Source organism: Ischnura elegans, chromosome 8 (genome assembly GCF_921293095.1).
Source record: "Ischnura elegans chromosome 8, ioIscEleg1.1, whole genome shotgun sequence".
In the NCBI taxonomy this organism is placed as follows: Eukaryota; Metazoa; Arthropoda; class Insecta; order Odonata; family Coenagrionidae; genus Ischnura; species Ischnura elegans.
In genome coordinates this window covers 20,134,107-20,145,675 of record NC_060253.1, presented here as the reverse complement: position 1 = coordinate 20,145,675, position 11,569 = coordinate 20,134,107, and positions in this window count along the sequence as shown.

The following is an 11,569-nucleotide window of genomic DNA, read 5'->3' as shown; positions in this document are numbered from 1 at the left end:
ACTTCATATAAATTCCCACCGGAGGAGCTAATTACTTACGATAACAAGGATGAATTTTGAGCCGTTGAAGGGAAGTAGGCAAGTGAAATATTGCTATTCTACCTTTATTTCTTGTTGTTTGAAGTTTTTATCTTTACGTAGCCCACCTAACATTAATATTGTTGTCTGCGTGGTCAGTACTTTACTTATTATCAAGACATCTCTTTCACGGAGGAGGCGAGACTTGAGACTCGCGTGAAGGACACACTCTCGCAGACTATTACATTTACATCTGCATCACTCATTCTTATGGAAAAGTCAATAATTCATATATTAAGTTCATGAAAAATATGAAACATGTGAAATAGTTCCCGTTGAGAATTATTTTAAAAATATAATTTCAAACTGTTATGCAAATCGATGGCGGGGATTCATTTTGCACGTTATTAAATAAAACGGCTAAGGTAGGTATTTATCGCATTGCCTGTTTTCGTCGGATGGCCACAAAATGTAGGATGTAACTCTTCTTTCAATGGATCAGAAGTTCTCCCATTAAGAATTTTTACTTGATCCTACATGAATTCCAGACAGCTTTATGACAGAATGGATGAAACTATTATGATAAATTATTATGCAATAAAGTGATGACTCTAAAATTTGAAAAGTCATTTTAAAAAACCCTAGATATAAACAACAGCGCTGCTACAACAGTTAAATAAATTGCATATATGGTATTTATCATCTTCATGAGGGAATGATACATCGTTAAAGCCTGAATCACACGATTATTTTTTCCGTCATTTCCGAGTGATCACTATCGCGATCACTAGAGTGATCACTCGCAAATGATCGTCGCCGGCAATTGTTTTTCGCGATCACGATCGCGATGAAGATTCCCATCACTACCTTTCATCACTCGCCCGGTCTCTTTCTCCTTCGCTAAACCGTTTTAAAACATAACATCAGCCAATCGGAACGCTTGTAGGAATGGGCAAAAAATACCGGTATTCGGTAGTACCGGGTACTATTTTTTTTCTACTTCGGTAGTACCGGCCAGTATTTTTTTAGCGGTACTACCGGAGTATCGGTACTAGAAATACCGGTACTTCGATGGCGCTGCCATCTTCTGTGTTATCAATCAACTACCTACCCAGCTACTTAAAAAATTGAGTGTTGATAATATATTAAGCGAAGTAGGCATTTCCAAGGAAGTTGTAAATATACTATATATTAACATTTTCCTTGGCCATTTCGAAGAAATAAACATCAATTCACAATGGCTTTCAGCAAGAAGTGTTTATTTAATTAATGCCAAGGATATTTCTCAAGAAGTCATAACAAAAGACAAGAAAAGGTAGATGCAGACTTATGCAATAAGTGCGCAACTTGTATTTAAGCACACATACAGTTGATCAAAGTAGGAAGAGACTGAAAAATAGCGATGTTTATGTTATAGGCTAAGCTTGTTTACAATAGTCATCAACTTTTTTAATGTATTAACAATGTTCATCCGATTCTCGTTTTTTTTAAATACAACCAATCAAGTGCACCATCAAAAGAAGACAAATAAATTTTGCTTCTTAATTATTAAGATTAGTCCTCCCTCCTTAGTTTCTTTCTTGTTTTCTCATGATTTAACGGTACTTTTACAAAACTGTGAGTTCGAGACAAGCGTTATCATTATTGATATAGAAGATATTTATTTACTCAAATAAGGCAAGAAAAGTCAAAGTTATCAAACTCCACATATGTATTTCATTATTTGAAATACATGTAACAGCGACCAACTCGTCAAATTTTATCCGATAGAAGTATTTTAGCCATAACTGACCCCGATTCTTGTTGTGTAAAATAATAAAATTAAATGTCTTAACATTAGAGGAGCTTTTTCTAGGTAATCTCAGACTGACAACGTAAGCTCTGTGAATGAGAAGACTCTTCATTATAAGTTCTCGGCAGAAGAAGTTCTTATGTTGGTCTCGAGTCCGAAAAAAACCGGTGGCTTTAGGAAAAAAAGTCATCTGATAGAGTTCCCGAGAGAACTTCACACTTCATATACGCCAGGAAAACACCACAATTTAATGGTATGCACAAAAATCATTGCCTTTAAAAAACTGTATCGCTATCACCCTTCTCACTAATAGAGAATCTAGCCTCCATGTATTTTTCCGATAAATTTTCGTAAAAATATCCTGTTAATGATTTTTTCAGTTTATTCTTTCTGTATGTTACGCTAATTCGCCGAAATACCGGATAATTAGGGTAAGACAAGCGTTAAATCTCAACTTATTAACATATTTTATCAATTATAAAAGTACCGGTATACCGGTATTTTTTCGCCGGTACTACCGGGAGAGTACTATTATCGCTTTTTAATACTCATCAGAAAAATACCGGTACTTTTTCAAGTACCGCCCATGCCTAAACGCTTGCCCGTATGGAGCGATTGCAGCGTAAAGTTTGACAATCGTGGGGACGACAAAGATAAACAAACACGCTATTTGTTTTCGTTATGCGGGTCCTATGACAACGAGCTGTGATATCGAAAGTGATGCGAAAGGCGACGGCGGGAGGGGCTGTGTGATTCAGAAAAATTATCATTAGAGCGATCACTTTTCCCGTCGCGAAATGCGATCGCTCTAGTGATCACTTTTCACGACGAAAGAAAATAATCTTGTGATTCACCCATAACATCGGTGACCATAAAAGATTAAAACGGACGATCGAATCAACAAGGGTTTAGCAATCTACTTATACATACATACTACTCCGCTTGCCACCTCAATCGGAAGGCGCCAGAGAATGTTAGCACACCAGGCGTTAGAAATATAAAAAGAAAATGCACTTTGAAATTTCATCAATTATGAATCGTCGGATATCGGAATGTGGTATCTATAAAGATGGAGAAAACTGGCAAATAACACTGATTAAGCGCATGTTGAGAATTTAAACATGACACGATTCAAGCTGGCCACACGGTGTTTCTCTAGTACCCAGAGAAGTGGGAAAGTTGGAATTCGTGGTCACTTGGCGAGAGTTTTAGGTAAAGCAGCAAAGCAAATATAATGAGGGTAAACTTAGGTAACAGGAAACAATAGAGAAAACTATTTCCGCATACCGCGCACGGAATAAGCTTATACCCCACTCCGCAACATTGATCATTATGTAAATCCGTACATTCGTAGACCAAAAGCACAACAAAAGATAAACAATACAGTATTTTTGTTCTAGTGAATCCATTTCTCAAATAAGAATGATATTACATTGAAGTTAAATGTAAGTCAAGTTTTACAGCAAAATTTGATAAACTCCATATTTACGGCGAAAAGTAAAAAAAATGAGAGAAGCACGTAGAGGTGCCCTTACTGACTTCTGACCATACTGAGTTGGCAAAATATATCATCACGCGCAATGATTTAAAAGTTACTAAAAAGCCGTACTGAAACAATCTTGACAGTTTATTTTTACCCCGAGTACTATAAATCGGCCATAAAAAGCTTATCAGGGGGTCAAAATCAAGAGGACTATACAAGTATTATAACTATCACTATTCTTCTATGGCATAAAAAGCGTACACTCTACCATTACTGCGTTGTAATATAATTCACTAAGACAAACTGCAATCTCTTCTATTTTAGGAAGATAAAATCATTTCAAGCAGCAATAAAATTGCGCAGTAAGGGATTTTTTGGAATAAATGCTATGAAAATATAGGACTCAGCAGGGATTCAGGTAGAGCTGAGGATCATATTGCCGAAAACCAATCTTCCTATTCCGTAGATGTAATAAAGGGCTAAAAAGATCCATTCAAACCTTTCAAGGTGATAAGGGTGAGATATGGCGACAATGGTCACCAAGGTAGTAGGATTTAAATGCGGTGTTACCTCTATCATACTGGCGCTGGAAAGAGACCTCACTTCGCAAATGCGAGCCTCGCTGGAATCCTCTCCCGAAGAAAGCCTTAGAATCTAACACGAAGGGAACAGGTAGGATAAATACTGAATACAATACACATTATAATCAGTAAGGGTAGTACAGGATACTGACTAGGATAAAAATAGATTTATTTAAAAACATAATACCTCTTTCTCAATCATCATTGGACTATCTTGGGTTTCTGTTGAGTACCCACTCTGAACTTTATTTCGCTTCCACCCATTCTGGTCTTAGCCTCGTTTTGTGACATGCAAGTTGCCAGCATTCCAAATAATTTGATATCAAGGCGGCTGACAGACAGTGAATTCGGGGGTCCCAGGGCGGGCCCCGCTAGGATACGCTCTCGAGGACCGGGAACCAAGTCTTAGACTTATTCGCCCGTGTCTCTCGAGAGGGGGAGGACAGAGGAAGGAAAAAGGAATGGAGGCATCGCCGCGATGAGAGCCCGACGACACCTCCAGGGGAAGGATAGGAAAGGAAGGGACAGACAATATTATCTCCACTTCGCTCTATCATCTGCTAGTCATTTCATGTTTTTTTACGTACTTCCTCTATTAAAATATCATAGCTGCTTTCCCATTATATTCCAGCATCAAAAAGTTAACCATCTATCACGACAGTGTTTCTCCATATCAAAACTTAAGCTTACTAATTCAATTGATTTCATTCGAATGTAACGTTTTAAGCCATTTTTTCCCACCAGAAATGCGCAGAAGAGAAGAAATGGAGGTGCTTATGAGGGGGATATTCTTTGGCATCCTGGCGTTTTCTCCATACCTCAGCCAAGGGACGCCAATTGCTGCTATGAAAGTTCGAACTTCCGGTAGGTTGAAAAGATGGTAGGAAGCATAATTCTTACAAAACTCTGTGACAGTGATACTTATAGTTTTTTATTTTGCAATTATCTCTAAATCCCCTGAATAATTGTATAGGCAGAGAATTTTTACATTTCTATAGTTATATAAAAGCAATATCCGAGAACGATACGTCATGCTAACGTTTCGGGGTTGAGCTAAAATTAATGAACATACTTCCGCCCAAGCAAACACAGGGGGTACAATTCACTTCGCAGTTTATTTAACGTGAAATATTTTGTAATAATTTTAAAGGTACAAACTGTTAAAAATTTTACGAATCAGATTCACTACATTATCAGTGTACATTGACAAATGAATTCTATGGAGAAAGGAAAATAAATTTAATTTTAACCAAAACATTACTTTTCATTCGGGAGCGGAAGTCGTGGGCAGTACATGCAAAAACGGAGTTGGGTGCCAGGAGATCCAGAATTCCGAATGCACCAACTCAACTGGCGTAGGGAAATGCATCTCCTCAGCAGGATTTGGTAATGAAGATGGTAGCACAACGATCAATCCTGGTATGTTACATTTCATAATCACGCATCTCATCGGAACGATCTGGTATGCGTATATCATATTGAAAATCTTACCATAAAGAGTTTTTAGTCGAAACGAGCTCATCCTTTTCACCACATTCGCAGACTCTGACTACCAGGAATATAATATAAATTATATTTCTATTAATTAGGGATATTCTCATGTCTCCCATTTTATCTCTTACATACCAATGGATTTATTAAATGAACTCAATCGATTGATTTTGTAGGCAAATTACATGTTTAAAAACAAGAAAAAATATGAAACGAATTCAAACCCCATTCTATTCTTCTTATCCGCCAAGATTTCATGACAGCAAACTTTATAGCATCACTCTTGTAACCTAATTACCCTGTGAACATTTACAACATATCATCGACTCATTCAAGCTATTTAAACTCACCCCCTTTCAAAGTAAGGCACTGCGAGGAATTACTTTCAAATAGCCTCTTAACCCTTAAAAATATCTACAAAACTATTTTGATAAACATTTTACTATCAAAAACCAAGGAAGTATGTTTAAAAAGCAATCAACTTCTTTTGGATAATTACTGTCAGCACAATTCATAGCCTAATAAGCCTGCACCCTTTCATTTGGCTGAAGAAAAGTGTCATAATATTGCAATTTTATCTCTTCCATGTTCTCCGATTAGCATTGTCCTGCAATTAAAAGGAGACTAGGATGACACGACGATGACTATATATATATGAATAAATGAAGGTGATAACGAAAACAAATATTTTATCTGTGCTTGCATAAGTTTTACTTTTGTCAATGTAGATAATAATTAAGTGTTTTTTGAGCAATTTATCATTGTGTGATTTTCAGGTTATTGCTATTTATTCCTATTAAAGTAGTTTATTAAAATCTCAATGTTACATTGGGTGGTGTTTTATGGCTGAAAAGATTCAACAGAAATTAAGTATAATATAACATTGTTAAGAAGAGTTATTTTTTGGGCAAATAATTCTTTTTCATTAACCCCTAAAAGGATGATTTTATAGGGCTTAAATATGCTTAATTTATATATTCCTACCAAATATTCATTATTCAACTAATTTTATCAATATAGACAAATATAATAATTTCAAATACAGTTTTTCAACTTTTGGCATTCAGAGGTATTTTTCACCCCTGAAAAATAAATATCGCCCATCAGCTTCATATTGACTATGAAATAGATTGTAAGATTAGTGTAAACCCACATTCCTATTCAAATCGATTGAATTTGAAGAAATTGCATGGTTTTGATAATTTGAGAGCTTCATTTACTGGACTAAAATATCATCCTTTCATACGGATCTAAGAAATGACAAGTTCATTTTTAATACCACGTTAAATATTCCACTTTGATATTATAGGTAAATTATAACTCAGCACATAAGCGACACTCACACCACTCTAAAGTCATCTCCTTCCAGCAATTTTTTTTTAAATTTACGCCAAATCAACCGAAATCCTCACATCCCTCTAATTTTTTAATTAAAACTTATATGTCGTGAGGAATTCCCAGCGTCTTTAAATCAAGATTTCTCATATCATTCTACGCTGCTAAAACCTGAAATCAAAAAACTTCCCAAACACAAATTAAGCAATCATTACTTATAACTGATGATGGCCACTTATTTGTCCTAAATTTCATTCAATAATGCACAAATATTTCCTACACACCACCAGATCCTGTCCCCACTAAACTCGGTGACTCGTGCAAAACGCCAGCTGACTGCAAAGGAAAGACGGAATGTACGGCGGCATCTGGGCCAGGAACCTGCACCTGCATGGAGGGATATCACGCCGACGATACACTAAGCTGTGTTGAAGGTGAGCAAACTCATGCATCGAAGAATTAAAAACGAATCATGATTAAGTTTTTCATTAGACACTCCTATTGAGTCATTTGATTTCCATTCAGTCGAAAAAAAGTCTAATTATCTCTTATTTTTGCAAAATGTATATTTTTCTTCCTAAAGTTTGCTGTAAGATGTTAACGTTCAAACCGCAAACACGTTTAAGCGCAAACGGAGAAACCGCCAACAGCTCCGGTAGTCATTGCTTAAAGTCATCAGTTCTCTTCCACGAATTTCCAGCGATGCCTGGGAGTCCGTTTATGATGGGTGGGTGTCTATAGCGATAGATTACGCACAGACTAGAAATAAAATTTTTCAAATTTATTGCGACGAAGTAATCCGATCATCACTGCACTGTAAAATTAATGGAATTTTTCCCACAATATATTTTCTACTTAAACGAATAGAAGTTCTAAGTCCGAAAACATTTTTCCCAGCATATACTTCTAAACATAGTCAAATAATTTGAAGGTACCTCGGAAAAAAATCCTGTTTATCGCAAATAAAGGAAAGAGACGGGCATACGACGTGGAGAGGATGAGAACAATAGAGTGGGTGAAGTGCAACGAAAGGTGAAGGGACCCGAAAAAATGCCACACATAGTGAGTGAGAACTAGAGCTGTGTCGTTCATGAATGAATCGTTCAAAATGAACGATTGAATGGCATGAGCCGAATGAATCGAATCCACGTTTTCCTCTCGAACCGTTCAAAATGAATGATTTGTGAGGGAAGATTCAAATCCGTCGAATGCAAATCGTTCAAAATGAATGAATTCTGGGTAAGATTCAAATCCACTGGATCCAAATCGTTCAAAATGAACTAATTGTGGCGAAGATTCAAATCCGCCGAATCCACTGGTGTTCGCAAATTGGAATAGGTACCACTAATTTCAAAAATACAATTTTAATTTACCAGAATTTATCAACAGAGAAAATACCTTTGTAACACCTTGTCAAACGCCTGATCACAAATTGGAGCACAACTCCTAACTTCAAAATATAACGGTAATATTTCAATGACCTTATGATAGATTAGAACACCGTTCATATAATCATAAATAATTATCACATTCCAATAAAATTGCCAGATAAAAACAATTTGAATACTTCTTCAAAGATCTTGTTTTCCCTTAATGGAGCACTGCTCATATCTTCAAAAATATAAAATCACATGTTCAATGACCAGAATACCCTTCACTGATAAAAATAAACTCCCCCATGGTGGGTAAAAGAAGGGTAAAGGAAGGGTAGTAGCCACCATGGTGTGTAGTTACCCTTGCACTAAACAGGCCCTACACGTACTCCAAGGAGGGTGAGGGAGGGGTAGAAAAAATCGTGAGTAAACTTCTCTCGGGTTTCCCACCGGGTTAAAGGCTTCATAATGGCCCAAAGAAAAAATCTTCCTCTACCCTTCCTGAAAACTCCTTCACTTATCATCCGTCTACACGCCATTAAGAGTAAGGGAGGGGTAGGGCTATAATCCTTCGTCTACCCTTCCTCTACACGCCATTAAGGGTAAGGGAAGTGTAGGCCTGTACTTCATCTACCCTTCCTTGGCACCGCCTACCTTACCATCTAACCGTATACCCTTCCTCTACACACCATTAAGAGTAAAGAAATGGTAGGCCTATACTTCCTCTACCCTTCCTTGGAAGTCATTCCCTTACCATCTGTCCACTCTTCCTCTACACGCCATTAAGGGTATAGGGCAGGAAGCGTAGGGCTTGAAAATAAGATTTGAAATGCAGAAATCTAAAGATTTACAAGGATTCGAGTGATTCGAGGTATGGATTCGAGAATCACACGGTTCATTCGGTTCATTATGAACGATTTAAAGAACCGAATCATTGCCAAGAATCAAATCCCATGAACCGAATCCACAAAATGAACCGAAATTCCCACCTCTAGTGAGAACACTCTTCTAGATCCGATGCGGTATAGACCGAAGGTCTCGATGGAGGGGTCAATTAAATGAGAGTGAATCGAGCAATTAACGTCAGAAGCTGCGATGCTAGCTAAACGATTGAGAGGATGGAATGAAACATCATTTTCAAATCGAATAATAGGTAGCAGACCATTTTGTGAATTGAAGAGGTTAGTACGCGGAGGAAGTGAGAGGATGTTCATAAATGCACAATTAAATCCTAGCACTGCGCATAAATATTTATTAATGATAAATTTTCACCCACCTCCAGACCCTGCACAAGAGCGTATCATATCACACTCATTCAAACAAACGTTTGACTCTGGAACACATGGTGTCAGTTCTTCCCTATACTGAGAAGGAGAATATCTTTCCCGTAGCTAATTGGCAAAACTGAGGGTTTTTTACTCGTTCAAACACCCATGTTAGCCTGCTATTTCTCCTTGATAACTTTTCTAAATACACTTTTGATAAAATAAAACTTGACTTTCCACAGGAGACGAACAAGTGGGCAGCACATGCAAAGATGGAGTGGGATGCGAACATCTCGAAAATTCCGAGTGCGACCCCAATTCTGGTAAATGCCTATGTTCGAAGGAGCATCACAACGATGGCGGAAAATGTGTCAAAGGTACGTTGCTATGTAAGATCAAGTATCCGTTCAAATCTTAACTGTTTTCACAAATAAATAGTCCAGGAAATGAAGCACTTGGACTCGCACTTTTATCCAACTCGATGGAATTAATTGAGATATGGACAATAGGTAGGGAATACACAAGAATAAAATTATGGATATAAATTTTTTGCCGACGGCCGCTTTTACCTAAGGAGTGGTTTCCACCCCACCATGGTGGTGGATATTTTTTATTATATTTTGACAGTAAAAGTCGACGGGAAAACAAATTCTAAGTTGAAAATGTACCTATCATTTTTTTAGTAACATTAATATTCTCGAGTATATCGCGATTGAAAGTTATTTTTTTAATCTAAAAAACGAATATTTATATTTTTTTTCGCAAATAACGTCAATAATTTGCGTCAATCAAGAACTTTAATTATAAAATTGTTCCTTATACAACAACAAAGAAAATGATTTTGTAAATGTTTTCCTAGCAACCACTGTGAATCTACATACGTGTTGTTAGTGACAACCTTTATGTGTTATGCGCCATATTTTCGATATTCCACGTCAAATACCGGGAAACTATGCATTTTTCGGGATATTTTTAAAAATATGTGTTTAATTTACGTTGCTACCTTGATGTTTAAGCAGATAATATTATACGAATGAAGTTTTAGGGCCGTATTTATAGTCCGCTTCTGGGAGCCTTCTATCGATAGAACGCTTCCACATGTCTTCCAAGCACGAAATCGGTATTTATAGACGCATAGTAACCTCTGTTTTCTTTCATGAAGATATGTTTTAAGCCAATTTAATTGAACACCCATAATACTTATTGATTCACATTATTAAGTAATATGACATGAACCACAGAATCGAAGGCTTTGCATAAAATTAAAATCAATCTTTTCCATGCTAATTGTAGATTATTCACCCAATTCAATCGAAATTATCCGTTCGTACCAATTTTTTAATACCAAATGATAAAAAAATAAGGAATACTCCCAGTCGCCGTACCTATAGTATCTCATCCCATTCTTTGAATTGAAGACCGAAAAAATGATAAGCCTCCCCCACAAATTACGGAATCCAAAAATATATAAGATCACGGTCACTACTCCATCCCGACTGTAATTTAAAAATGCACAAATATTTTGTACATGCTACCAGATCCCGAGGAGAATAAAAATGGTGACCATTGCGGAGACTCGTGTCCCTGTTTAGGAAACACAGAATATACTTCAACAACTGGGCCAGGAACCTGCACATGTAAGGATTCATATCACGCAGAGGATAGGCTCACCTGCGTTGAAGGTGATCAAAAGCCATGTTTTCAAAATCCAACAACAATTTAAAATGAGAAACTGTTATTGATATCCCTTAATATATATAGTCAGCCGAAGAAACGGCCTAATTTTTTCACAATATTTGTATTCATTCTTACGACTGCGCTTAAATGCGTATTTTTTTTAAATGGAAACACCTAAACTGGGCGCCTCTGTAAAATGTTAAATGCATAAAAAATTACCTACTTTCTACATCGCATTACATTAATTAACGCGAAAAAAGAGACAATATTACAGTTTTGATGGGACTGTTGGACACTCACTTATGTATTCACCTGTATCCAAGTAAAGAGAATGAACCTCAAAAATTATCGTAACACTTCGTGAAAGTTTTTACTTCTCTTCCACACAAGGCAATCGATGTCGTCAAGTGTATTTACTAATGGATGGGTGGCAACCGAGCGCGAAGAAGTACAGGGTAGATGAAATGAGTTGGGGTGGGATCTTTACAACGTAAGCAACCAGCAGCAGATATAGCACTTGGGAAAGAGTATTGCGGCGCTGGATGATAATCGTT